At 37.7% G+C, this 27091-nt stretch overlaps 1 protein-coding gene across 50 annotated transcripts in view; it reads left to right on the plus strand.

The window, feature by feature from the left end:
• SORBS2 (sorbin and SH3 domain containing 2) overlaps nt 1-27091 on the plus strand; it is a 190351-nt gene that overhangs the window by 39511 nt on the left and 123749 nt on the right. For all 50 annotated transcript variants that reach the window (XM_074588244.1, XM_074588273.1, XM_074588247.1 and 47 more), the window contains exon 2: nt 7471-7594. The gene's annotated coding sequence lies outside the window, so the exon portion shown is untranslated. The remainder of the gene's footprint in view (nt 1-7470; nt 7595-27091) is intronic.

Below are 27091 nucleotides of genomic sequence, written 5' to 3' on the forward strand. Positions count from 1 at the left end.
GTTAAACAGTAGTTGAACAACTTCTAGCAGCAAATGAGTTTGAAAGACAAATAACCTTGTACAGAGTTCTTGAAACAATGGACTAACGATGTGTATCAAGAGTGAGATAAACAATGAGCTCCTGTCTCCATTTCCTGAAAAGGCCTTTTCGTATTTATTTCCCCATACGTTTTTAACTGTTTACTCTTGGGACAGAGGAAGTTCGTTTTACTAGCAAAATAGTGCTCTTAGCAGGCATATCGTTCTCTTGGTCCACCTTCATAGCAATAGCTGCAGCGACTGTAGTCGCTTTTCACATCAGTAGGAGAGCAGTTATATGGTTTGCTACCAGTTCTGTGAAATTGGCCTAAAGTATTGGAATTGGTTACAACGCTGAGAGACTCTAAATCTTTAGATAATATGCTTTTAATAGTTTTGGTTTTTTAATGCATGTGAATTCACTTCAGACTTGGGAGTCTCCTTATGTTTTAATGCATTTATTTGTTGCTCAGTTAAAGGCGTTGCAAATTTAAAAGAATTCTGTATATAATGCTGTTATTAAACATTCTAAAAATTATAACCATTTCAGTGACTGACATAACATTGGTTTTTGAGTCCTTAGATATCAAACTAAATCTGCAGCAGTGAAATTGAATCTTGTTTTGCCAAAGGTGACTGGCAGAAGATCTGGTACTAGCCGTCTTCCCAGCTTCTATTTAGAGAACAGATTAATTTTCCAGTGATGTATTGTCTTGACAAGCATCTTAGGGTGTTTTGGGTTTAGTATATTAGATCTCAAAGAAGCATAAAGAAGGTCACAAATTCATAGATGCCAACTCTATATCAAAGCCTTTTATGTCTTCACAAACGTCTAACCATAAAGACAGTCAGTGACAATTTGTAGCTTTTATAAAAGTTCTCAGATATATCAACATTCCTGAAAAGCAAATTTTAAGCTGTATAGTAAACTCAGTTTGCTGTGATAGCAGAGCTGCTTATTTACAAAACTTCTTGCACAAAAATCTGGCCAGGGATTTTAGTCTTATATAATTTTTTTTTCCTACCATCAGACAAAATTTTGTTATAAATGGGGGGGGGGGGGGGAGGAGCAGACTTAGCAAATTCCAAAGTCAAAAATGAGAACTGAATATAACTGAAGACAGATGGTGTCTTTTAAAGAGAATGCAGATCTGCTGTTCTAGAGAACAACAGCAGAGGCAGCTCTTCTTCAAGCATCTGCCGTTTTGCACAAACATCAGTTGGTGTTAATGAAGTGAGAGCATGATTCTTCATACTTGATGTCTTGATCCATGTCTTTCAAATGTGTGAGTTATCAGTAAAACACTTCTGTAACAAATTCAGAAGGCTTCTTTGATACTCTGCTGGATCAGGGCTTGCCTGATAACTCTTGGCTGGCTCTTAACTGCTTTCTGCAGAACACAAGCCAAAAAAAGACATAATTCCAAGCTTCCTCTTTTTGGTCTTCCTTCCCAGTTTCCAAATTTTTCTAATGTGTTATATAGGGGTGGAACACTCTTACACCAAACCTGGAGAGAAAAGTTTAATAACTTTATACCCAATATTAGTGAGGTAGGCCATCCACCATTAATTGTTTTAAGGAAATGATGGAAAAAAACTCTTAGGCAGGGTGGAGAGTTCTGCTTCTTCAATATGGAGAGCTAGTTTGGGATATACGGTGATACCAGAGAACAGAATTGCTTCTGCAGGAAACCAATGTGGTAATAGACCAATAAAAAAAAATAACAATAATAAAAAAATAATAATTCCATTGTATGGACGTCAACAAACTTCACTCTCCCTTGAAAGTTTTGTTAAAGATGAGAGTTCTCTAATGAGAGCTTCAGTATGGGGATTATGAAGCCACAAAGCAGTGATAAATGCTACGTGTGTCAGTTCTGTACTATCCACGCAGGTTACAATTCATTGTCCCTGAGGGATGCAGGTAACTTCCCACGTCTTGAAACGTTTTCACCAAAGATTCTATTGCTATGTGTGCTGGGACAGATACATATATACGTACTTAAGATACATACATACTCCTTTGTAGCCACACTGGAAGAAATTTTGGAGTATTTTAACATTGTCACCATGGGTAGTTTATTGAGGTTCCTAACCCTAATTAGGGTTAGGAAGAAGTGTCAGATGTAACTATCACAGTAACTTGGCTGCCTACGTGTTCTTTCTTGCAATGTTGAATCCTGCATTCTGAAAGCTTGAGTCAATTTCTTTTTCAATAGATGATCCACCTTTTAAAATGTGTAGCTCATCTGAAACTGTGGTAGAGACTGAAATTCAGGATTTATTGTTGATGTGGGTTTTTTAATGTTGAACGTTTTTCAAAAGTTCTTCTTTTTCATATGATGGTCTAGAAAATTGCCAAAATACCTTTTTAATACATATTCAACTAAAGAAAATTGCATATGTATTTTTAGTCATTGTTATATGTGCTGTCATTATAATAAGACAATTCTTAAGCTACTGCCGCTTCGTGAGGCTGAGGCGTGCATGATGGCATGGGGCATCAAGATGTATTAAGATGTAACCAGGCTATAATGCCAGGTGCATTTAATGATAGGCAGGAGGGCAAGAACTGTTAATATAGAAGGCTGGCTGTAGTGCTTTCCTATCTAAAAATTTCCTACCTGTTAATCCTCAGTCAAGTCTTGATTATTGTACTTAATGGAAGTTTATACTCACTTTTGATCAGTGCATATTTTGCCCTAGTGAGAATTTTAAGAAGCTTTTATGGTTAACGAGGCCCTAGAAACTTTGGAGTAGGAGAAAGGAGCTGAAGTAAATTTTCTTTATTCTTTTCTGAAGGAGTTTATATATAAAAATGAAGCTCTCATTTGTGGAAAATTTATACCAGGTTTCCTACACTAAAATATAACGATTGATTGTAACACATTAAGTAGGAGAAAAACTATAAACTGACCATCAATAAATAACTTTTTAGTAGTTTTGTGATAATTGTAAATATCTTGTGTCAGATATGAGTGAAATAGTGCAGAAATGTTCTAAGTGAGGTGTTGACTCTTTCTGTCAAAGAAATGAACCTCAAACCAATTCTCATGAAACAGACTTTTCAGGTACTTGTTCTGATCAACCTTTGGCCATTGTCACCCTTTCATTCCTGAGCACATTCATACTGAGCACAGGTGGAGGCCAATTACCACTCATCTGATGATGCCAAACATAAACTACTAATGGCTAGCTGAATTTAAGAAATTAAACTGATGTCACTGGGGATTAATCTTTTCCCATTTGGTTTCATCCTCTGGCTTTAGAGGCATCTGCATTTGTCTGAAGACAGGCATCCTTGGCTGTAGGGTCAGTTAATCTGTGTCCATGCGGTTTTCGTTTATTTTTCATTATGTAGGAAAAACCACAAGTAATGGTTTATATGATCTGCGTGTAACTAGGTATTCCATCCTGTCCAGGTGAATGTCCACGCTTCATCATAGCTCCATTGCTTTTAAACAGTGGAAGCTGCTGAAAGCACACCTGAGACATTGAAAAAAGGTTCATTCTTGTTTATAAGATCCTTCAGGATCATACATGTCTAAGACATTTGCAAGACTAGCTGAAGTCCAGGACAAAGCATGTTTTTGATAGCTTCGCTCTGTCCTTCTGCAGATTTTTTTTTTTTTCCTGCAATCTGGGAAATACTCATTTCAGAGATTGAAATGGTCAGTTCTAGGAATGAACTCTCTTAAGAGACTTCTGCAAATGCACAGCGCACGTGTTGTGCTTGCATTCTCTAATGTTAAATGCATTTAATGTTATCTGGCATAGTCCAGTTCAAATTCAAGAAACGTGGTTATTTGGAAAAAAATAATAATAAAAAAATAATCTTATCCATACTACTTGTTTCTTCCTGGGGTAGGTAACATGCAGTTCATTTAGACATGTTATCATGTTACTAGAAGGTATTCCACTGCTGTTAAAAGATCTGAATAGACACATGTATAGAATAATACAAAGAAAAAAAGTCATTACACCTGGTTGTACAGTGTTCATCTGCATAGCTCGAAATGTGCACAGGGAGACGTCTCAAAAGGCGGATTCTTCTTTACCCATTCCATGTGAAGATTCAGTGACTCAACTGCATTTGAAAGGTTAGGTCTGTAAAAGTTGAGATTTCCTTTATATGAATGTGTGCAGTGGAGCAGGTACTCAGCTCTTTGGTCTGTTAGCATGTTGAACAATTTTCCATATCTCTTATCTATCAAAATTCTTTCTTCTGGTTTAACAGAACTGTCCTGTAGCATCTGGTCATGGAGCTCTTGGAGACTTGCACCAAGCACCTACATTAGCAGCGTGAACTGTACACTTGGTCATGTTTGAACTGCTTAATACCAACCATTGATTAAATCCCACTGCAGTGTGCCACTGAAGAAATTATATGCTTGATTTTAGTGTTGCTGATAGCCACAAAATGGGAGATACAGTTATCATCAGTCTCGGAAAATATAAGGTGGTAATCTTGGTAGTAGTGACGTATTTGTCTGGTTTACTAATAAACATACGGAGACATTTCTTTGAGACCTATGTGGTATGTATGGTATTTATGGCTTCTAATGTTTCCTGTAGATGAAGATCATCTAATTTATATCTAATAGTTAAAGCACATGTCAGTATATACCGAAACAGTGCTTTTGTCACGTTTAGTAAATGCTATAAATACGAATAGGTAAATTGTTTATTTACAAAAACACAGTTGCAGAAAGTATATGAAGAAACAAGGTACCAAAATGGGTTAAGCACTGATGGTCGATCAGCTAATGGTAAATGTGCCTTCTGAGAAAATGCTTCAGAAAAGAAATGCTGTGCTGCAAAGCATCTTGTATTGTATTACTTCAGTAGTAAACTGATACTGCTAATATTTTCTCTTCATATTTGCATAGTATATACATAGAATCATAGAATAACCTAGGTTGGAAGGGACCTTTCAGATCATCTAGTCCAACCATCATCCTAACTCTGACAAAAACCCTCACTAAACCGTATCTCTAAGCACTATGTCTACCCATCTTTTAAATACTTCCAGGGATGGGGACTCCACCACCTCCCTGGGCAGCCTGTTCCAATGCTTAATAACCCTTTCAGTGTAAAAATTTTTCCTAATACCCAGTCTAAACCTTCCCTGGCACAACTTGAGGCTGTTTCCTCTTGTCCTATTGCCTGTTGCCTGGGAGATGAGACCCTAATTCAAAAATTGTTTTACAATGTGGCAAATCAAGTTTTTTACTGCTGAAATAAAAATCATTCTGTAGTAGAAAATTTTAAGGTTTATTGGTATAGACACAATGCTCAGAGGTATGTGAAAGCAAGAACGAATCCAACAAGTCCTCTGTGTGAAGTTCCTTGTACCCACTTAATTCTATGTAAGTTCTTATACCGTCAGCTGGTTGAGTTTTAATTCATCACCCACTACAGTACTGGCTTTTGATTACTGTTTTGTTTTAATAATAATAATAATAAACAACCACTTACCCATATGGATTAGGTTCTGGACCTGTACGTGGATGTCCACTTACTGCCCATCTAGAAATTAGCGAGACCTCCCCAAAAATCCACAGGGTGAGGAACATGAGGCTGCCAAAAGCAATCCCTGACAAAAGCCAATGAGGGTGGGAAACAGTCTCTCTAACTGTATTACCAGTTTTGTTTGCTTCTTGTTTCTTCTTGTCTCACCCTGAATAAATTCCTCCCCATTACAGCTCTCGGGCTGGCTATAACTCACACAGTCAAATATTGTCTGAAATTTAAGATATTGCAGTCCTTAAATCTCTTTGTTCATGGATCTTAAGTTAAATTTAAACTGAGCTTTTTAACTTTTATGAACTAGTTTTGTGGTAAAGTAATAGCCTTAAACTAGCCATTTGGAAAGAAGCAGCAGCAATGACTAATTTAAAGGGTTGGTAGTTAGAATTTATGGGGTTGTGTTTTTTTGTTGTAGCTGCTTTTAACTACAGTAACACTAAAAATAGTTGGGATCAAATGGAAGGGATGCTTTTGAGCTAATCCAGAAAGAATTTGTGCTATATTTTCACACTTGGCAGCTTTTTCATTATTGTTATAAGTGTATTATAGCTAATCGTTTTTATATGTGTCTTCAGGAACAAATAAGCTTTTTGTGTCCGTTATTAACAATGAGCATTGCTTTACTATTTTAATAGTTTACTAAATAGCTTGTGTGTCTGGCATCCTGTTTCATATGTCAGTGTAACTTTCAAATAGTTACTGTTCACAAATAAATCAGCAATTAAGGTGACCCATGGCGTTCTAAAACATTTTCAAATGAGTGTGCTTAAGTAGGCTTGATTGGAAATTTAATAGTTATTGAAACATTTAGTAATGCCACCACGCCATTCTCTTTTAGGTTTTTAGTAGAGAGTATCTTCAAATCTCATACCTTGAACAAAAGTAGCAAGTTTTTCAGTGGCAGTACCTAACAGTGTGGACACAGGTGAAAAGTTGTTTTGGTGAAGCAAAGGAAGTTGTGTCTGTCAGAATTGCTGAGATATGTAGAGGGACATCTTGGAAGCCTCTTCCTGTACCAGAAGAAGCTGCAGAAAGTTAAATAACAGTGGTGATTTTCCACTGACTTAACTTACCTGTGTTGTCTGAAACATCAAAGTATTTAGCATTTTTGGACCCATCACGATGGTTTGGGGTCTTTTCCTATGGTCATTAATTTGTATTGTTACTTTACATTCACCAGCATTTTTACATCATGGGAGGGTCGGAGATGTGGCAGAAGAAGGCAGGGAGATCTTTATCATGTCATTCAATGGCAGTCGGGGATGTGGCAGAAGAAGGCAGGGAGATCTTTATCATGTCATTCAATGGCCCTGGTGGAAGAAATGGAGTGCCAGCAGCTTTGGGTCACTAAGCTTCCAAAATAGTCCTGGTGCTGAAACAGGAGACTTTAGATCCAAACTAGAAACAAATTACTGGCTTCAGCCTTGGTAAACTGATTTGTCCTGTCCTCAGATGTGTATACCAGCCAGATAGGATGCACTTAAATGCAAATAGAAGTATTTCCATCTCAGATGAGCCCTTGTGTAAAGGCAAAGCATCTTCAGAGATGACTAAACTCAAAACCTGTTTTTCATATAGAAAATATCCGTGCTGGCTCATTTCCTGAGATACAGGTAATAGTCTTCAAGTTCCCAGATTTCCTTTTAACAGTATTTTCATTCATCATCCACAGAGCTTGCTCCCTGCTCTTTCTGTTTCTTTAAATAAAAATTTGGACAATGAACAAAGCTTTTTTGCTATGGATTTCCTGATTGTTTTTTTTTTTAATTTTTTTTTTTTCAGCTTGGGTTGGGAGGCTGGTTATTCTGTATTGCATTTTCATTTTGATTGTAGGCAAGCCCATTGCTGCTGAAAATAGCTCAAATGTGCTTAGAACAAAAACATCGGCCAGCAGTTCAGATTCTTTCTCTTTTTCTTTCGCAGACTCTTGCATGTGAGTTAAATTAATTTCTTGAGAGAAACCTTCATAAAGGGCTAAATAAACAAGATCTGCATATACAGAAAGTTGTTCTTCTGCATTTGAGACACAGCTAAACTCCTCTGTCTGGTAAGTCATATTTTTCTTACAGATTTGTCTTTCTTCCTGCCCTTATGACTTGCATTCTTGAGTTTCTAATTAGTGTTCAGAGAAAAGCAGCTTCTGTTTGCTAGTAGTTCTGCTGCATACTCTGTATGAAGACTAATCTGCAAAGGCATTAACCATGCTGCTTTTGCAAACTTCAAAATAGTACCTATGATTCTGTATTATACTTTGGTATAAGCAGAGTTGTAATTGTTTAGTAGTTTTTTCTAAGTTTGCCATAATGAAATAATGAAATGTTTTAAAGCAAAACTGGTGATTGTTCTGTCTTTAAATTATTTACGTGTTTGAATGTTCTGAATTTAATGAATTAACTTCAGAATTTACATTACAAAGTATATTCTGTGTCAAGTCAGAGTTTAAAAATAAACTTTGCCAGCAATTCATTCAGGTCTCGCTGCTGGTTTCATCTTGTGTCGATAAAATAGGTTCATGTTATTGATGCAACAGTGTATTTTTCTTGCTGATGTGCCTGTTTCATAGGACAGTAAGCATGCTTGTCAGTAGTCTTTAATTTGATAATATAATTCTGTAACAGTTCTAGTCAAGATATTTGTGGCTTACAGTTTCTTCAGGTTTTGATTTTACTGCTTGAAACAAATGGGTTTTTTCTTTGATTATGAAGTGTTAACTGAGTACAACTCAAAGAAAAGAAAGTTTTGTCCTCTACTTTCTATTTTTATTCTTTATTGTGATTAAAATGAAGAAAATCTTTGAAGAGCAAAAGACTTCTACTCAGTGCTGTGGCTTTTCTAAGTGATTGGCTACGCATTAAATGGCAGCCCATATGTACCCGGTCCATCTGATCACAAACGCTGTGGCGCTTTGCCTTACCACAATTACTGTGCACTTATGTACTGCATGCCCTGGTTCTGCATAGCTCATTGTGCAGGCTTTGCTATAGTCCTAAGTTGAGTTTATTTAAAAAATATATTGAAATATAATACAAAAATGTAATGAAAACCCAAGTCGTATTTAAAAGCTGTTGTACATTTAATGTGAAGCAGTAGTTATGCATTATATTTTCATAGGAAAAAAAAAAATAGATCAGTGCCTTTACATAAAAGCTGTTTGGGGGCTTTCCAATTCATTTGAATTTTAGTAAGAAGCTTTCCAGCTTATTTTTGGATAAAAAGAGAAAATCTGAAGTCTATGTATACATTTCATATAGCATATCCTTTTGTTAAAAATACAGAATTTAGCGTAGAAATCAGGACTTTAACTGTTTTTCAGAAAAAGTAAAACCAAATCTCGTTCAGCTGTAATGTTTTCAGTCACGTTTTATTCTGATATTTGAGAATCATGCATCTAATTCTGTTTGTTCTTCCTTACAATGGCAGATATTGATAGTGTAATGTAGGTATCCACTTGAAACCATGGGTATTTCAGTACCAGGCATACTGTGTTCCAAATGAGACAGTTTCTGTTCTTTTTCCCCTCTCATTTTTAATTAAATTATATTCCTTTTGGTTTAAGATTTTCCCTATTCCAGTTTTACTGTTTCATATAAAGCTGCCTCCCTGGTCCTGCAGATCAGTCACCCTGTCCTTGTACTTCCTAAATTCTTTTGACCATGCTCTACTGAATACTTGTCTTACACTGATGGTTTTTCAGATAAAAAGAATTTATCACCTAAGGCTTACTTCAGAAGAAGCTGAAGCTTCTGAAAGAACTTAGGACACTATGGAGGCCACACTGTGGTTACTGTTTGAGCAATGTAGAAATTTGCAATCCCTTAACGTGTCCAAAAGACATAGCTGGAGGTGAAATTACACAAAATTAGGCTGCATAATAGACAAAATATTTACCAAGTATTTTCAATTAAAAGCAGTGCTTGAATTGTGTAAAGTAAGGGACAGGGATGGTCTATTAATGGTTATTTTTTAAATTCATGTAACTTTGAACTTCCTATGTCAGACCAAGTTTTTGCTTGGCACTTAATTTTTGACTAATAGACCTGACTTACAGGAACTTGTATCTGGCATGCTAACACAACCCAAACTTGAGCTGAGTGAACTTGGCACTTAATTCAACTAAAGGGAGGAAATCTCAGGAGAGCAGTGAAATTTCTTTCTTTGAGTAAGTGTACCTCTGCATTCACGGGGAACAAACAGTAACATTTTGTGCAGGTTTCTGCTTTTGACAGTGTGTCTTTGTTCACTTCCCAAAGGTGGTGTCAAATACATTGAAAAAAATAAACTTTCTTATTTAGATTTTTCATTTTACTTAACGATATGGTCCTAGGGAACCCATTAAGTCTGGAATGGCCTAACACCATTGTTCGTAATCCTTTGTGTGTTAGGAATAAAGGCTCACTCAGAACGATTCACATTACATAAATAAACTTGCTCCCTCCTTACGGCCTTTGCGAGCTCAAATAGAGGGGTGGGAGGCAAATGTATCTATAAGCATTTTATGGTGGAATTATTTGATCAGAGTGTCTCAGAAAATGTTTCCTTCTTGCCAGTATAAGTGTTCTCCAAACAATGTGTGATATTACCAAACTGTTACTTTGAGAAACAATAGATCATGATAGCTTGGATTTCTTGTCAAGAGCTTGATGCTGATAAAGTTCTTAAATTAATATACTATTTAGTTACAAAATGAATATACTATTTAAATACGATATGTCAAGGTTGCCTCCCCTGTGTGGTCTAAGGTCAATTCACTTATTGATGGCAACAGGGTTTTATGGTATGTGTTCTGTATGGGATTCTGGTCCATGAGCACCAAAGTGACAAGATTATATCAGCAAATCATAGTAACGTGTTGAAACTGCATGGGTTTAATATGTGACAATGCCAGAGAAGAGAAAAGTGTTTTGAAAACTGGAGAATAAGACCTGGTGATGGAGAAAATTAAACTGAGTGAAAGACAATCATAGAATCTTTACAGTTGGAAGAGACCTTTACGATCATCAAGTTCAACCATTGCAGGTGCCTGTTCCTTGCATCAGCCTCGGGCTGGGGATATGCCAGATTGGAGGTGCTGAGAGCACGTGTATTCTCATGCAAGACCTATGAGTTTGGACTACACTGTTCTCAGATGGCAATGGATAGCTCTGGAAAGTTTGTGATGTGATTCTGTATGTAATTAGCTGTTTTAGAGGGATGCAATTTTTGCGGCATCCTGGTTGGGTTCTATCTGCAGTGAGGTGGCAATGCCTCTTTATTGGCTCCGGGGCTTAGGCTGTGCTCTGACCTGATAGATCCAAAGGAACTAGGGAATGGCAGCATTCCCAGATTCTCACAGTAGCCTTTGCTCATCCTCACTGACCTGTGGTTTGGGGGAAGAGGGTAAAATTAATCACTTCATTAATAATCAAGTATAGCAACGAGCATCTTCTCTCAGGATTACTATTTTTAACTGTGATGTCCAAGCTTTTAGTTGCTGAACCTTTCTAAAAAAAACCCTGTCTTTTGAGACCAATGTTTTTCATATTCTCCAACCTCAAAAGTACTTATTTTCCATCTTTAAAAAATAATAGTAATGTAAAAGTTGGCAGCCAAAAGCAGGTATTTTTTGCATATGAAACACACAGGAGTAGTGTAATTTTCACTTCTGCCTCGAGTTTAGAGTTTCATTTGACTCTGACTTGTGTTTGAGTTTGAAAAAGACCGATTTGGTAATAAAGTTGCATGATACGTAGTAGAGGGTTTTCCTTTTTGGCCACCTGTGTGCTTCTACTTTAAAGAGAAAAGCATTGCTTATGTACCATCTCTTCCTAAGTAAGCACTTAACCATACATCTAATAAGTATGCTTTAATCTGTTTTCAGGGTGGCTCACATAAGGCATTACCTGCTTATGTTTGTATGTAAGACTGCATTCGTCTCCGTATATTAGTGGCTTAAGAATTAGTGTGTTTCATTAGTGGCTTATGTCCCTAAATGTTTAATGCTGTTTAGAAGGCTGTGTTGTCTTTACAGCTGGAGGCAACTTGAGCACTTAGGCTGCTTCCACACTTGAGACTCCTAATGACTTGTTCTGCAGAAAGGTTTTTTAGTTCCCTATAAAAAAATCATACAGTGTAAATGCATTTAAAACGGAAATAACCTGGTGCAAAGGAGACTCTTAACATGCATATCTTCCTAGTCCGTGTTTGTCACCAACAGGTGACAAAAGTAGTAGTGACTCCATCCTTTTGAAGCTAAAAGTCTGTTCAAGAAGTCTCTCAATATCAGAAGTGCTCCATGAGGCACCTGTGTAGGATTCACTCACTCGTGGGATTCATCTCAATAGATCCAAATGAACTAAGAGGTGAGCTGCGACTGGACGCAGCAGAACTGTATGTGTGACCCTGAATATCTGTCACATCTCTGGATCTTCTGGAAAGCAGCAGATTTCTTCTCGGAAGTAGAAGTGAGGACAGCGGAGATAATTAGTATTTATCTAATAAGATCCTATTATCTTATTTCCTTCCTGAGAGGGAAGGAAGCAGAGGAGGCGAGAATGGGAAGATAAGCTATGTTGCTCATATGAAGGGACAGTTGATTTGGAGAGCCAGTTCCTCAGTCTTGATAACACTTAGTCTTTCAGTACAGTCGAGTTCTTAGCAGTGGAAGGAATTTTTCAAGAGTTTTCATAGCCTTCAATATATAGAATTAGCTAGTTGGCCTTTCCAGGGTGATGGTTAGGCACATAAGGGCAGCTGGAACTTGCTGTCAGAGGTCCGTTGGATCTCCAAATGGTGTAAAATCACCTTTTTTGTTTCTGCTTCCCCTCCGGGTCCTGCACAAAGCAAAGGGAAGATGATGGCTGATTTTTGTAATGTTACAGCTCAGGCCCAAAGTAGCAGTTTAAAAGTCAGGATAAAACTTATATAACACTTCATTAAAAATGAGGATATGAAATGTGCGTGTTAAATAAAAAACTTAGATTCTGTGGCTTAAAGTCTGGGCACATTCTGATGTACTGAAAAACTCTGCTTTTGCCTGTGACAGAAACAGTGATTAACAAAGACTTCAGACTTCTGGAGGCAGAATTAAGCTAATATTGAGAGCTTTTGAAAAATCTTCCTTAAATTACATCCCAACTGTATCTGCAGACAGGTTCCTAGAAGCCTTCCTGCAATGGAAGACCGGAATGTTTAAAGCTAGATCACCGTTTCATACTGATACTTCTTGGAGTAGCTAACAGTCATAGATTCACAGAAAGCATTTTACAGTAATGACTTTGCATTAAATGAAAGGTGCTTTATTAAAAGTGACCAGATGTACAATTTAATTTACTGTTTGAACTGGAATTCTGTTTCATCTTAAGGATGATGCTTCTGAAAAGTGCCATCATCAGCTGCCCATTTTTTAAAAAACAATAAAAAAATAAAAAAAAAGTTGGAGTTGAAAGGCTCAAAAAATGTCTGAATGCCTAAAGAGTGTATATATGTACTGCAAATGGGCTATACTGAATTACTTTGAACTCCAGAACCTGATGTCCTGTGAAGTTTGTATATGCTAGAGTCAAAGGTTGCTATACACCAACCTCCCCACCCCTATCTGGATTTCCCTCCTTTATGTAAATAGGATAAAGATAAATCCACTTAATTGGAAATAATTGTGTGGTTTGCTTTGTAGCAGCTGACTGCGTGGTGGTTTTCTAGCAAAACACTTAAGTGACAGGCGGCAGGTCAGCATGGTGTTGATCTGTCTTCCTGTGATCTTGGAATTCTCATCCAAATGACTTGCAGTGCGTAGATTTCTGCGGTGAGATGTGCCAAATATTTGCTGGAAAACCAAATGATCGGTCAAGAAACATTTGCGTCTGCCTAGATGCGTATTAAAATACATATAGTAGTAATAAGGAATGGGTAGAATAGCTGAAATGAACCAAGAGCTGGCTTCTAATCAGAATTTGAACAAAATCTGTCAACTTATTTCAGCTTGAAAATACTGTAATTATGTGACCTTGGTAAGGAGCACGCTTTTGTTAAATTTTCCAATCTTTGTATTCCTTGGGTCCAGGTACAATGAAAAGCAGTAGTGTCAAAATAAAGCTCTAAATTTTGAAGTCTGTTCCATTCTTAGCAATAGTATTTGCTTGACCAAAACATTTATTTAGAGTTGGAGAACTGTTTCCAGTGGAAATCTGGGCTCTTTGAGCAAGTCCTTTACAGGCCGGCAAACACAACAGTGCAAGTTTGAAAGACCTTTGAGTCAGCTGGTTGAACTACTTATTACAACGTGTTTGTTCATTGAATTTTTGTAACTTGTCTGTCAATTATCCGGCAAATCAGAGTGACCTGGACAAAGGTTGTTCTTATTCTTAAGGCTTTAGAAGATTCTTGTACATGTCTGGGCCTACTGAACTGTCACAAACAGCTTCTACTTGCAGTATACTTGCAGAATACTCCAGTGTTACAAACTCTTGTCTACCTATCTGGTCGCAAATTACATGACCTAATGGTTAGTCTGATCTTCGAGGATGAACAAAAACTGAAGAAATCAATAGGACATGGACAAAATGTTTGTTGGGAGAGAATCACATTAGGTGATAGGTAGTGTAAGTGTTTTAAGTTATTTTAAATGTTATTCCCTTGTTTTGTACAAACTCAAAATACTGTCTTTAGACTTTTGCAGATTGCCACATTTAGATTGAGAAAAAAGTTTAGACTGATTAAGAAATTCTACATTTGTTTTTCTTTTGAGTTTTCAGGATTGATTTTGTTTCCACAGTCAAAGATGCACTTTCCTTGATGAGGTGCTCCTCGCCAAATAAAAATGAGGCAGGTTTTAAAATGAGTGTCTCTTTCTGCAAAGAGAACATCTTTCACATCTGTTATACAACTCAATTAATATTGTAATGAACCACTTAATAAATGTAGAAGCCTGTATTTTTCGTAAGTAACACCTCATGTTCTGGCACAGTAGGCACTGAATGGTACTTTGTGTGTTGTTGGACTGATGGAGTTCTTATATTCAGTTTTTGTTCGTTTCCTGCCCCTTTCAGTTTCACGCTTGGTGCTCTCGTGTATCTATTTGAATTACATGAAGTTGATATATCCAAGTGTGTTACCAGCTGCAGTAGTGGTGGGTTGTGTTCTACAGCTAACAGGAGAGGAAATCTCAACAGAATTAAAAATGCAACATCCCCCATGAAGTGCATGCACCTCATCTATTCATTGATTTTTCTGGCAATAACCTTTCTGTGTGTAAATCTCCCTGTTTTCCCTTTGTAACTACAGTATTTTAAGCATGTTTGACGTATAGTTCATTCGCTGTTGCCATCCCTGTGCAATTTCACAGTTGTTGCATGAGTTACACACTGTAACACTTAACACTTGTAAATTCCTTTCTGAAAACTCACAGCAATAACTCTCTTCCTCAAGTGAGGAAAAAAAGATGATTGCATGGATTAACTTTTCATTAAATTTTGTAATGAGCAACCATGATAATATCTCCTAAATGCACTTCTAAGTCAATGGAAATGTATTGATTCTGGCTTAGTTATTCAAATGATATGGAAATTTTCATATCCCTTATATGAAACTGATAGTAGTTATTCCTGGCAATTTGTAGTAATACACAATTAAGGAAAAGTCCATCCTGTCTGTCACTGCTATAAAGGTGATGAACAAAGGAAACTGGTGTGCTCTTGTTCAGACGGTACCGAGTGTAATAAAGCAGTGATGGTAGCCCTGCACTGAGTGCTACCTAGTGCTAATAATCAATACCAAAATTGCTAGCATAACCATGCAAATCATAGAACCATGGAATACTTAGAGTTGGAAGGGACCTTAAAGATCATCTCGTTCCAACCCCCTGCCCTGGGCAGGGACACCTCCCACCAGACCAGGTTGCTCCAAGCCCCGTCCAGCCTGGCCTTGAACCCCTCCAGGGAGGGGAAATCCACAGCTTCTCTGGGCAACCTGTTCCAGTGCCGGGAATTACTGCCCTGCTTCAGGCAAGTCAACAAATAAAGAAAACAAGCTCGAAGTTCAGTGTAAAACCATTCAGGTTAGACCACAGTAGCTGGCTTGGCCCTTCAGATACAGCTGTGCATCTAACATGAACTGTGACATGTCAAACTTTAGGTTTTCAGTCACTTCTTTGACAGCATCTTCCATTTTTATGCTGTTTATTGGCTAAATGTCATTGCCTTTCACACTGACACTGATAAAAGTCACTATGTGATTGTTTTCTGTATAATGTTTGCATGTAATGTATCGTGGAATTGTTCTGTTCCAGAGTGGAATGATAAATCATGTTACTTTGAATTAGAGAGTAAGGGAATTACTAAGCATAGATTGCTGCATTTTAATTAATAAATGTTTTGACTGTAAACAATGTGTGGGAAGCGATCAGGCCAAAAAATAGATAATAACATCTTATAGGCCTAGGTTGGTAGTTTCAATCTAATCCAGGCAGGTAATGATCACACGGGTTTTACGATAGCATAGCAATTTGGTCTATGTGAAAACGCTTTAGTCGGTTTGAGACAGGCACTTCTCTGCTGGCAAAGCACTGTCTCCTGAGAGGAGACCTCATGGGGTTCCAGTCTGGCCGTGGCCTCTTCTGTGTCTGTTATAAACAAGGAATTTAAACCGCTCTCTCTGTCCCTACAGGGTCAGCCCAAGGTATATTTATCAAGTGAAGCTAGGAGGGTTTTGTTTTTACTATTCATTCCAAACATTTTATGTGGAAAAAATACAGCACTTAATTTTTTTTTCTAGGCAATGTACGAGGCATAATTACATTTCAAAATCCAAGTTCATATTTACAGACATGTTTTGGACTAATTGTGATTGAGTAAAGCTTCACAGTGGATTTGCACAGAATTGGAAGAAAGGTGTAGGTTCAGTCAGAGTACCAAGAATGAAGCTGATGTGTCGTACCTCAAAATCTGCACCATAAAGGCCTGCTTTTGAACCAGATTTCAAATCTTTAGGTTTTCATAAATAGGCTTATTTCTGGCCATAATGACCTGCATGAGAATTACCTCATTTTCTGAATTCTGGTTTCTGAATTAAGGTATAGATGTAGCTATGGATATGGATTTACAGAAAGAGAAAAGGATAACAAGCTATAACAAAAAAAACAAAAATCTGTTTCTCTGTAAGAATGGACCTATCTTGATACTTCAATTCAGGCTGCTCGTCAAATATGTTTTTAGAATAATTGTGCCTTGACAGCTGCAATAGATATAACACTGACAAATATGGGGATTTTTTTGTTTTTCTTGCTTTCTAATGGACTCCGGAACTTGATGACCTTTGCTGAAAATAACTTGACTAGCTGGAGCCATAACAAGACAGAACTATTTGAGGGCATGTGGTGAAGGCTCAGCTGTTTGGACGGTGTTTATCATTCCATGGATATGATAGATAGACAAATAAAGGAAATAGAAAATCAGTCATGCGAGTGAAATATAAAACTAAAAAAATCTTCCCTAAATCGTTATTTTTTCTAACTACAGATGAACTTGAGGAATATTTCCACTATTAAAATATTGTTACTCAAATGCATGCTGCATTTTCTCATCTGTATTGCAGGTGCAGATTGCAATGTTGGTATTTGGTTCTTTGTGTTCATGCTGAAGGCCATGAGAGGTCAAACTAGGTCTCTAGATGGTCCAGTCTTGAGGCAAATCAGTGTCCTAACTTCAGTGCTGACTTCATCGTTTTCTCTCAACATTACCATTATTGGTCAATGTTCAGTGACAGTTTCAGTCCATGGGTTACGAGTACATTACCTGCTGAGAAAGCCTACCGTAGATCTTTGCTTGTTAATAATTGGCTTTTTGCAATTCCACTGCCAGTGAGAACACTTTTAACATTCTTTTGATCATTTAAAGGGTTTCCTTCACTTTCATATTTGCTGTGCCTGCCTGCTCTAAGATTCTAGTGAAAAACAGTTTTGTTGTAACCAAGCAAAATATACTGTTCTAATCAATAATTTTACCAGAGACGTTACTGCTAGCTGCTTTATTTAAATGTGGTAGAGAGCTGCAGAATCAGGTGAGTAGGGAGCTGGATCCCAAATCTTTCATTCAGCAATGGTACATTTTGCTAGTGGTTCATTTCTACCACTGGATTATCACTGGAGAGGTGGTAGGAAGGACAATAAACATAACCCGTTGTAGGTCAAGTTGTCTAAACATGCGTTATCTCTAATGCTTGAACTGGCTAATGAAGAGAGCTGACGATGAGACTGCTTATTAGCAGATCATTTTTTGGAAACTGTGTCTGTGCATTTTTTGTTTATCTGATACATGAATTTTGTTCTGTTTGTGAAGGAAAATGCACAAGTGCAAAATCTGCCTTTTTGCTTAAACGTGCTAAAAAATACAGGTATTTGTTATCAAAATAAAGGTGGATTCAGACTCTCTTGAAATACACATATTTGTAACAAGAGGGTCTATAAGAACTGTTAAATCTTTATTAAAAATTGAGTCAGTCTTGAGGACACTGTGTCCCTGTGCTTCAGTGCAATTTGACAGACTTGATTGATCCCGGTGAGGTTATGAAGTAGGGTGAACGTTGATCAAGATGGTAGAAACTTTAGCTGTTCTTGCGGCAGAGGATATTTCTGTATCTTAAACCATTTAAGACTCTGGGCTATGTCCTTTTTAATTTTGGTATAATCCATTGTTTCTGTAATGGAAGCCTGCCCTAGAAAATACTAAACTAAACTGTTGTGGTACCATCAAATATTCTGCTCATTAATTGCCAGGATGCGATTTCCTTGCCTGAAAGAGTGGAGAAAGTCATTAAGACCTTTGGTACAGTCATCTGTTTTTCTGTGCTGTTGTCCTTGGGAGTGTCCAAGGCCAGGCTGGACGGGGCTTTGGGCAGCCTGGTCTGGTGGGAGGTGTCCCTGCCCAGGGCAGGGGGTTGGAACTAGATGATCTTTAAGGTCCCTTCCAACCCAAACCATTCTGTGATTCTATGATCTGCCTGTCGGCTGGAAAGCTCCAGAGTGGCTTTCCAGAGCTGTGCCTTGGAGAATACTGGGATGCTACACACTGCTCAGCATAAGGAGAGGGAGAGAGCAGCTCCCTCAGCAGCTGTGGTGTAGCAGCCACTGGTGTGCCTTAGGGTACAAGTGTGTTCTCAAAGGTAGCCAGTAACAATACTGTCAGTAAGTCCAACAAAGCCATCCCTAGGTGTAACAAAGGGTAAAGTTTGTTACGTGTGGGAAAAGCCTAATTGAGGGGAGGGAAGGAAGGAAGCAAGAAGTTGCCTCAAACTTTTTAATGGTGCAAATATTTCAGTGATTGTCAAATAGACGTTTACTTAAATACGTGAACATAAGCCTTTACACGTGCCAAAGAGATTCTCACAGTATTCATGCAGTGTGATGGTTTTTTAATTATTTTTTTTATTTCCCTCCTTCCTCATGGCTGCAGCGTAGAGGGCCAGCTTTAATCTTGATTGAATTTACTTTTCTGAAAATAAGGGGGTGTTTAGCCTTACGATGGACGTGGTATCTCATCTCTGAAGGAATTTGTCAGATGCTTCAGGGATACTTGGATGAATAGAGATACAGTTGCAAAGTAAACTTTGTCAGTTAAAGCTTTCAATTGCTTGATTCTTGCAGGTGCAGTATTCCAGTTTTCTGCCGTATTTCTGTATTTTGCTGTGGGTACCCTGATGCTCAGTCTAGAAAAACTGACCCTATGTTAGTCAATAATTATTTTTCAACAGCATTCCCCTTCACATTAATATATACTGGGAATTAAAACAGTCTTTGTGGTCTTTTGCTCTGTTTTGACCAGGCAGCATACTTGAACTCATTCCTTACTGCTAACTCTGCAACTTAATTTCAAGTTACATTTTAAACTGTCCCTTATTTGGTAACTTGTTAGGTTTCTTGTTACGGTATTTTGGAGATTGGGAGTAGCTTTAATGCAGCAATGACGCATCTCCAATCAATACCAATGATGAACATGCTTTTTAAAACTTACTGGTTTGGGCTTCGTACTGCCCTTTTCCTACAGAGCACAGTGTTTGTAATAAATGGACAGACCATTCTTCTTTGGAAGTGCCAGGAGGATTTTTCTTCTGAGTATGGCTGAGTAATGTAGTTTTTCCCTGTTCCTAATGTCAGAATTTATTTAAATACCTTCATTAACATTTGTGCCTAGTTCCTAGTCTCCTCCTTTTGTTACAAAGCAGTAGGAATATTATTGAAGTCAGTGTCTAGAGCAGCATAAAGGCTGTATAGCTAAGAGCAGAATAAGGCCAGGGATAATTTGAATATTGTTATGATAAATTGCTAAAGACACTCCTAAGAAACTATTTCTCCCATTCCTGCATGTTGTTTTATGCAGTTTCTTGATCTTGCTTAAAAAATTCAACATAACCCAGAGAAGGAAAATTCTTAAGATTCTGAGACTGGTATCCTGGCTTTGCTATGGGAGTGTTATCAGTTTGTCTAAATACGTGCATAAATTGCCCATGATAATTTCACTTTTGTGACATTTCTTGGCCATGAGTCATTATTAAATTCAATAGCCCTTTAGCAAACAGGGCAGATGTCTTCCTGGTTACATTTCTGTTCCTTTTCCAAATCACTTGTTCATTGCACATCTGTGATTGCAGTTAAAAGTAACAAAGCTGTAGAAACAATAGCAAAACCTGAGTTTCCTGATACCAGTAGAAGATGGTCATCCATGCATGTTAATGAACTTGATTTGCTTTATACCTTATGAAACAAAATACTGTCCAGTTCTGCCATTTTCATACTGAGAATACTTTTCTTTCAAAAGGATCTCACTAATTTAATGGCAAACGTGAAAATCTAAGGGAAGAATGGTAGAAATTACGCTGGGCTGATCTTGGTAGTCTCATTGCTATGTTTTTATACCAAAGTAGGTGTTTAGATTTGAAATTGGTGTAACTTGTAAAAATATTACAGGTTTATTTCTGGAAGAGTATTTTGTGAATCGTAATGTTTTATGTGGTAGTGTTTCACAGCACCATTACAGCAGATGTGCAGAAAATGAACTATCCAGATGACTGAGCTCTGCTTCAGATGATCTTCAGTTGCAGACCCAGCTTATTGCTTTCTGATACTCTGTAAATACCAGGTGATGGTAGGCAATTGTCACCTTTTTTATTAATGTTTGTTTGAAGCTACAAGATACAGAGATTAGAAAAAAATATTAGAATATTCTGGCAAAAGATGGTATCATTTGTAATATTAAGGAAAACTGCCTTTGAAAAATTTTCAGTGCTATATCACTATATGAAGCAACTTATGTGGCTAATCAGTTGTCCTTCCTAGGCTTCCGTAGCTTGCCAGGTCTTTGGAAGGATGAAATCCTTCTGTCCTACACAGAAATACTAGGTTGGTGGCTGACATCAAGGTTTCAGACAAGGTCTGCTGTCTGATAGTTACTTGTGTTCAGTGGTGTAATGAAGCACGTTAGGCTACAGATGTAGTGACCTCTTAGTCTTTGTAAACAACCAGCTTGAATATGAAATCCATACAACCCGCAGGCCAACTATCCCTGCGCTTTCACAATTGGTTTTAAGTCAGTATAACACTTATCTAACTGAAAATGGTTTTAGTATTTAGTCTTAGTTGCAGGATTAGTAGATAGATGAGCCCAACTCGCCCCAGATCAAGCGTTCAGTAGACCTGACAGAGGAGATGCAGAAGTGACAGGGAAAGGAGGTGTACCTTTCCTGTGGTGAAGGCAGGATCCTAGATTGACTTGAATCAACTTCAGAACTGGGTAACTCGTCCTCAGTAGCCTTTGTAGGAAACAGAAAAATGACTTTCTGTTCACAGCCTTCAGACCTAATATACCCTAGTAGTTTCAGATCAGTGTTAACCATGTGTATGAACCGTGGACTGTTCATTGTGAGAATCCTCAGAGATGTACAGTTCAGCAAAATCTGCATGCTGAAGAATAAGTATTAGATTCCAGTAGCATTTTTGAAATATTTCATGCTGTTAACTTTCACAGCAGAAGAGAAGGGTGGTATTAAAAAATTATAACTCCTATTGTCCTTGGGCCATTCTCCCTAGGTGTCTGCTTTAATGTGTGAAAGAACAGTGTTGTCAAAGGGCCGGGCAGGTTCTCGTGTTTGCCCATGGTTACACTCAGAAGAAGGCTTTGTTGGTCTCTTCCCATAGACAGGGAAGAAACCTGGGGAAACTTAGCTGTCCTCACCAAAAGTTAACCTGAGTTACTTCCCTTCATGGACTGTATGGCCCACACAAACCTTCTTTTCCCCCTTAACCTCAGAAAGACCAGGTGACTCGAAGACTCAAAGAAATCACTGTTATGTTTTGCTATCTAGACATCTTTACTACTTGGACATTTTCAATCTGAGAGGCTTTTTCTACACTGTGGGTCAGGGTACTGCATAAGGCGCTTCGTGGCTGGCACACAGATCTGCAGCCGTAGTGGTAGGACCTGCCTTGTCCCTCCATTTGCATATGTCTGGGTGACCTGGGGACCAGAATACGCCCTGTGCTGTAGAGAAACGGTAATTTGGAGGCCAGGCTCTTCAGGTGAGAGTGATTCCATAGCTCAAGAAAATTGAAGTCATTAATGACTTTCACTTAGTCCCAGACTGGTATGTGGTTTTTTGTGTTTTGTTTTTAAAAAAAAGCCTGTTTATTTAAAAAAATATTTTAAAAATATTTTCTTTTTCTCCCCTGCCAAAGCTGTATCTGAATTTTTCCCTTTCCTCCAAATCTTTCACTCATGTTTCAAAAGTAACATTCTTAATCTTGTTAAAGTTTTACCAGTAAAAGCTGGTTTTGCACAGTGTAACTGCTTGTGCAGTACTTTGAATGCAGCTCATTTCAGTGATAAGTTTATAACCTCATTTCATAAAAAGTTATGTTACACTAAGGTGGTGATGAGCTCTAACACTGGGATTGGACTGAGTGGGAAGGCAGACACCTCTTCAGTAGTTCTTCTGCCAAAACGAGTCCATTATTTAATTATATCTTTTTTGCTGCTTCTAGGAGAATTTTTTTCCCAAAGGACTGTATTTAAGGAAATATAGAGTAAGTTGGTTTTATATAGGGTGCACTTATTCCTTTGTTCTCTTCAGGTGGGAACTAGTTGGGTGCTGATGACCTCTACTGCTTGACCTACACATAAATAAAATTGCCAGCACAACTCATTTCTCTGTTTCAGCACAGGCAGCACAAGAGGAGTGCACAGATCAAAGCAGGCACGAGGTACAGGGTTACAGAAAGTCAAAAAAAGCACACTGCAGTAAGTAGAGAAATCCCCGAAATAAACCAAATCTTCCCATATTTTTAAAGTGGTCTTTTTTTTTTTTCTGCTGTAATTGTAAATTAAGAGTGATCAAAGTGTTTGTGTTTAATATGAAGTGCCTTCTTTAAGTTGCTTAGGTGAACTCTGAGTGAACTAATAAGATGGAAGAAAACCTGGTCTATGTAGTTATTTTACATCACTGCACATTAAAAATTAGGAGACATGTGGTAAGCAACAGGATATTCATCACACTAGGTAACAGATGATTGCCAGCTTTCCCAGTCCCCTGGGCAGAGATAATTATCCATTTATTCTTCTGTCAAGGCAACTGTATACTACCCCATATACTAGCTTAGTTACAAGGCTGCTGTTTAGTCATAAATGTGGTCATTCTTATGCTTCTTCCATAAAACAAAGTTTTAGATGGCTTTTGTAGCAAATCATAAAATACTTATGCAACACCAGTATAGTTTCTTGATATATAGCTAACCAACGCAACAGTAGGTTAGCCATTGTTTTCTTAAAAAAATTAAAAAGATCCCCAACATGCCTTCTACCACCCTAAAAAGCAGAATGGGTTAAATAAGAAATTAAAAAACACATTTCAAACCCCAAATTAAATTTTACTGTGCAGCAAAAACTGGAGAACAAACAGATCCAAATTACTGTTTTGGTAATTTTGCACTGCAGCTCTAAAAATCAAGAGTGTTCCTAGAATAAAAAATATTCATAGCTTATGTGGGCTTTTTGGAATCCCTTATACAAATCGAGTACATCTCAAATTTTACTATACTCCAGCACGTTCATTAAACATCAAAGTGACTTCATATGTTGACTTTGCAAATCATCTTTAAAGTAGTGTCAGATACTGAAAAATAGAATTTTTTAGGATTGCACTATGCATGCTGAATTTCCTTATTGTTATCACTCATAGTAGTGTTTTCTGCTGCAGACGGCAATCCTGGTGAGTTTAGAAACTTTGGGTGCAATAAGCCGGAAATCTGCCGTGTTCTGCATTAGGTGACAGGCTTAACATGAGCAATGACAGAAGAAAATATATACTGAAAATGTATTAATAATGTAAAACATCTGCAAACCAGCAAAGAAGCAGCAGCTTGGCAGTGCTGATTTTGTTAAAACACAGTACGGTACTAATGATAGTGAAGAGAATTCCTCCCGTGATTTTTCCTGCTTGTTTCTGTACGTTCTGCCCAGGGCAGGATCCACGCTGATTTTTGTCCCACCAGCTTTAGTGGATCTCAGGTGCACCTACCAAGACCGATAGGCTCAGAGTTCATTGTGGAATCAGGCTGTTAGTAGGTGTTGTGGAGGGGTGTGTTTTTTCTTGAAAACTAGCTTTAATTTTCAATTTTGGGTAACAAAGAGAAAAAAAATTGTGACTCTGTAGTGTAGACACCTACCTTGTGAATATCCTAGGGGAGGCCTGTTTTCTTACATGTTCTAGCATATAAACACATACATTATACTGTTGTCCAAGGGATGATCTCAGCCATGCTCTTAAACAACAACAACAACAAAAAGTCTTATAAAACTAAAGATTTATTTTTTGCTAGACCCTGTGTTGCCATCTCCTGGCATTTCTTGCACAAGTGTCTATTTATGTCCCATGAAGTCTCACTTCTGTATCTCCTGGTATATACCTGAGATTTTCAGCTTTGTTTAGATTTGAAATATCTAGCCAAACTTGAAAAGACATTCTGCCTGTTCCCTAATGAGAAGTTAGGTCAGCTCCAGATACAGAAGATATAGTATTTCATTTTAATTCCTTTTTAAAATTTTTATTTTGACGTCTTTGACTGCCTTTGCCTAAATAGCTGATATTGGCAATACTGCTGAAATGTGCTGTTTCTGGAATTGCTAGATGCATGAATTAAAATAAATGAGAACTCCTGCAGCTGTCTGATGAAACAATTTAGAATGTTTAGTTTAAACTAGTTTTAAGTACCCATTTGTGCCAAGATTACTTTATGTAAGTGATTGAGGTTCTAATTTTCATCTATGGGCTCAGCATGAGGGAGGAATGTTTGCCTCTGACTTTCTTCATTAATTGGCTGGAGGAAAATGTGCGACACGTACCCTCTTGGAAGGGTACAGGATTGAGTTCTCTTGGGCAGCACCAGAGCATCCTCAGAAGTCACAGAAGCATATGATGCTTTTCCCTTGGCATGACACCACTACGGAGCATGTCTCAGGGGACGCTCTCTGTCTAGGCAAGCATGCAAATCCCTTCTGTGCCGGGGCCACCAATTAGTGCCAATTAAGGTGGTGATTCTTTTTTTCGATAGCTAGGAAATAATTTATACAATACTTGTTGCAATATATTTGACTTCGAACCATCCCGGGGAAATATTCAAAGCAACATGTTAATACTGGTTTTGGTAGAAAGGAGAGCTTCAGGTCTTGGATTTTCTTTCCCTACTGCCACCTCCACCAAGCAGTGCCGGCCACACTAAATCCTGTGTGCCTGGCTCGGTTGAATGGTCTTTCTAGTCCTAATGGTAACCTTCCTACTCCTAAGGGAAACAGAAGAATTTTCATTAAGCTATTTATTTAAAAAAATATTATGAAATGTTCTGTTTTTCAAGAAAATTGCAAAATCTTCTTTATGGAATGGTAGAAGTCTTTTAAAAAGAAAACCTCCCTCATTTCCTGATCAAACAGAACGCTGAAAATTGCAAACGAATGCTAAAGTAAACATGCACACTCCCAAATTTCTTCCTTAATTAAAAAATAACCTGGCAAAACAGTTTAAAGTAACAAGCTGTCCTGGTTTGAGGACGAGTATATGTTAAGAAAGTATTTTATGTCCAAATACTTAGATTTCAAGTGGCCCAAGGGCACTGAGTGGCTTTTGGTTATCAGTTACAGTTTTTTGGTGACAGGGATGTATCTAGTGCAGTCTTCTGGAAAGCAACATGGTTTGCATAACTGATTTTCCCCTTTTAGAATCTCTTGATAGAGAAAACACATTTTTTCCATGTTCACTTATCTTTTAACAGAATTCACACCAGATTCTCCGAATTTTGCTTTTAAACCAAGTGTTGTGCTAAAAAAAGCCTCTTATTGATCTGCAGCAGGATCTCAGAAGCCGAGAGAATCATTAGGTTTAATTAGGATCAAATATTTATTAAGCACTGGTAGATGAATTGAGTGTATTCAGTAATGGAGAAATTGTTTGTGGGTAATGTGCTGTAGTAGTAACACATGACTGAATAAATCTGCACAGGGATTTCTTCCTTGTGGATTGTTTTTCATCTAGAGTAGAAGTTTTATTTGCATAGTATATAATTTTTCCATCACTCTTAGGTACCCGAATCAAAATTTATTTTGAGGACTATCCTGTTAAATTCATAGATTAAGGTGCCTAAGGGTATTGTACCTCCTCCTACATTCTTAAGTATCGTTTTTCACCTGTAATAAACGCAAGTTGGGGGAAATCGGTAAATGAGATGATGAGAAATGGGTTTGCCCACGAAGAGCTTGTGTGCTGCTGCATCCTTAGTGCCTGAGTGTAGTAGTCTGTGATAATGAACCAAACAAGAAGCATCTAAGAACCCAGGTAAGAAAACTAAATATCAAGTATAGCCTAGGCTTTTTGTATTATAGCCTATCGGCTAAATTCTGTCCCTTATTGTTAAGACATATTTCATCTTGGTTTGCTAGAAATCAGTCACTATTGAGAATAAAACTTTGTTCTATAGCTTCAGGATGTGACCTTGAATGTTTACAACAAACACTGTTGTTCTCTTCTTACTGAGGGCTGGAAGTATCACTCTAGTTCAGAATTGTCTCATTGTCAAGCTATAGTGCTTTAGTGCGTCTTTGGTAGAGACAAATAGATAAAATCAGGTGTAAAGGAAGAAGATGGAATGGATAAGCTGAATGGAGAAAATGCTTCAGCCAGCAGTGCTCTGGACTTAGCTGTATAGCATTCTCTAGATGGATGCTAAAGCTTTACCTGTGTTACAAGAGTTGAGAGAGCAGGATTGCAATCAATTTTTTGTGTGGAGTCGCAGTTCTAGAATAGTACCTCTAGATTCTTAACAGGGAGCAGTGATCATAGGGCAACCTGACTTCTATTTAAAAAAGAAATTTCAAAATTAGGGCTGACCTTCTCCAAAAACCAAGAAGCACTGCTCAAAGGGAGTAGGTTTCTGTGCTTAGTCTCCAAACCCCAAGGAAATTATCTTTGCAAACTAATGAAGATAAAATTAAGCATTGTAGCCTGTGGCACCCCCTTCAAAGCTTTAAATGTAAATGCA

This window comes from Larus michahellis, chromosome 5, assembly GCF_964199755.1.
Source record: "Larus michahellis chromosome 5, bLarMic1.1, whole genome shotgun sequence".
Lineage (NCBI taxonomy): Eukaryota > Metazoa > Chordata > Aves > Charadriiformes > Laridae > Larus > Larus michahellis.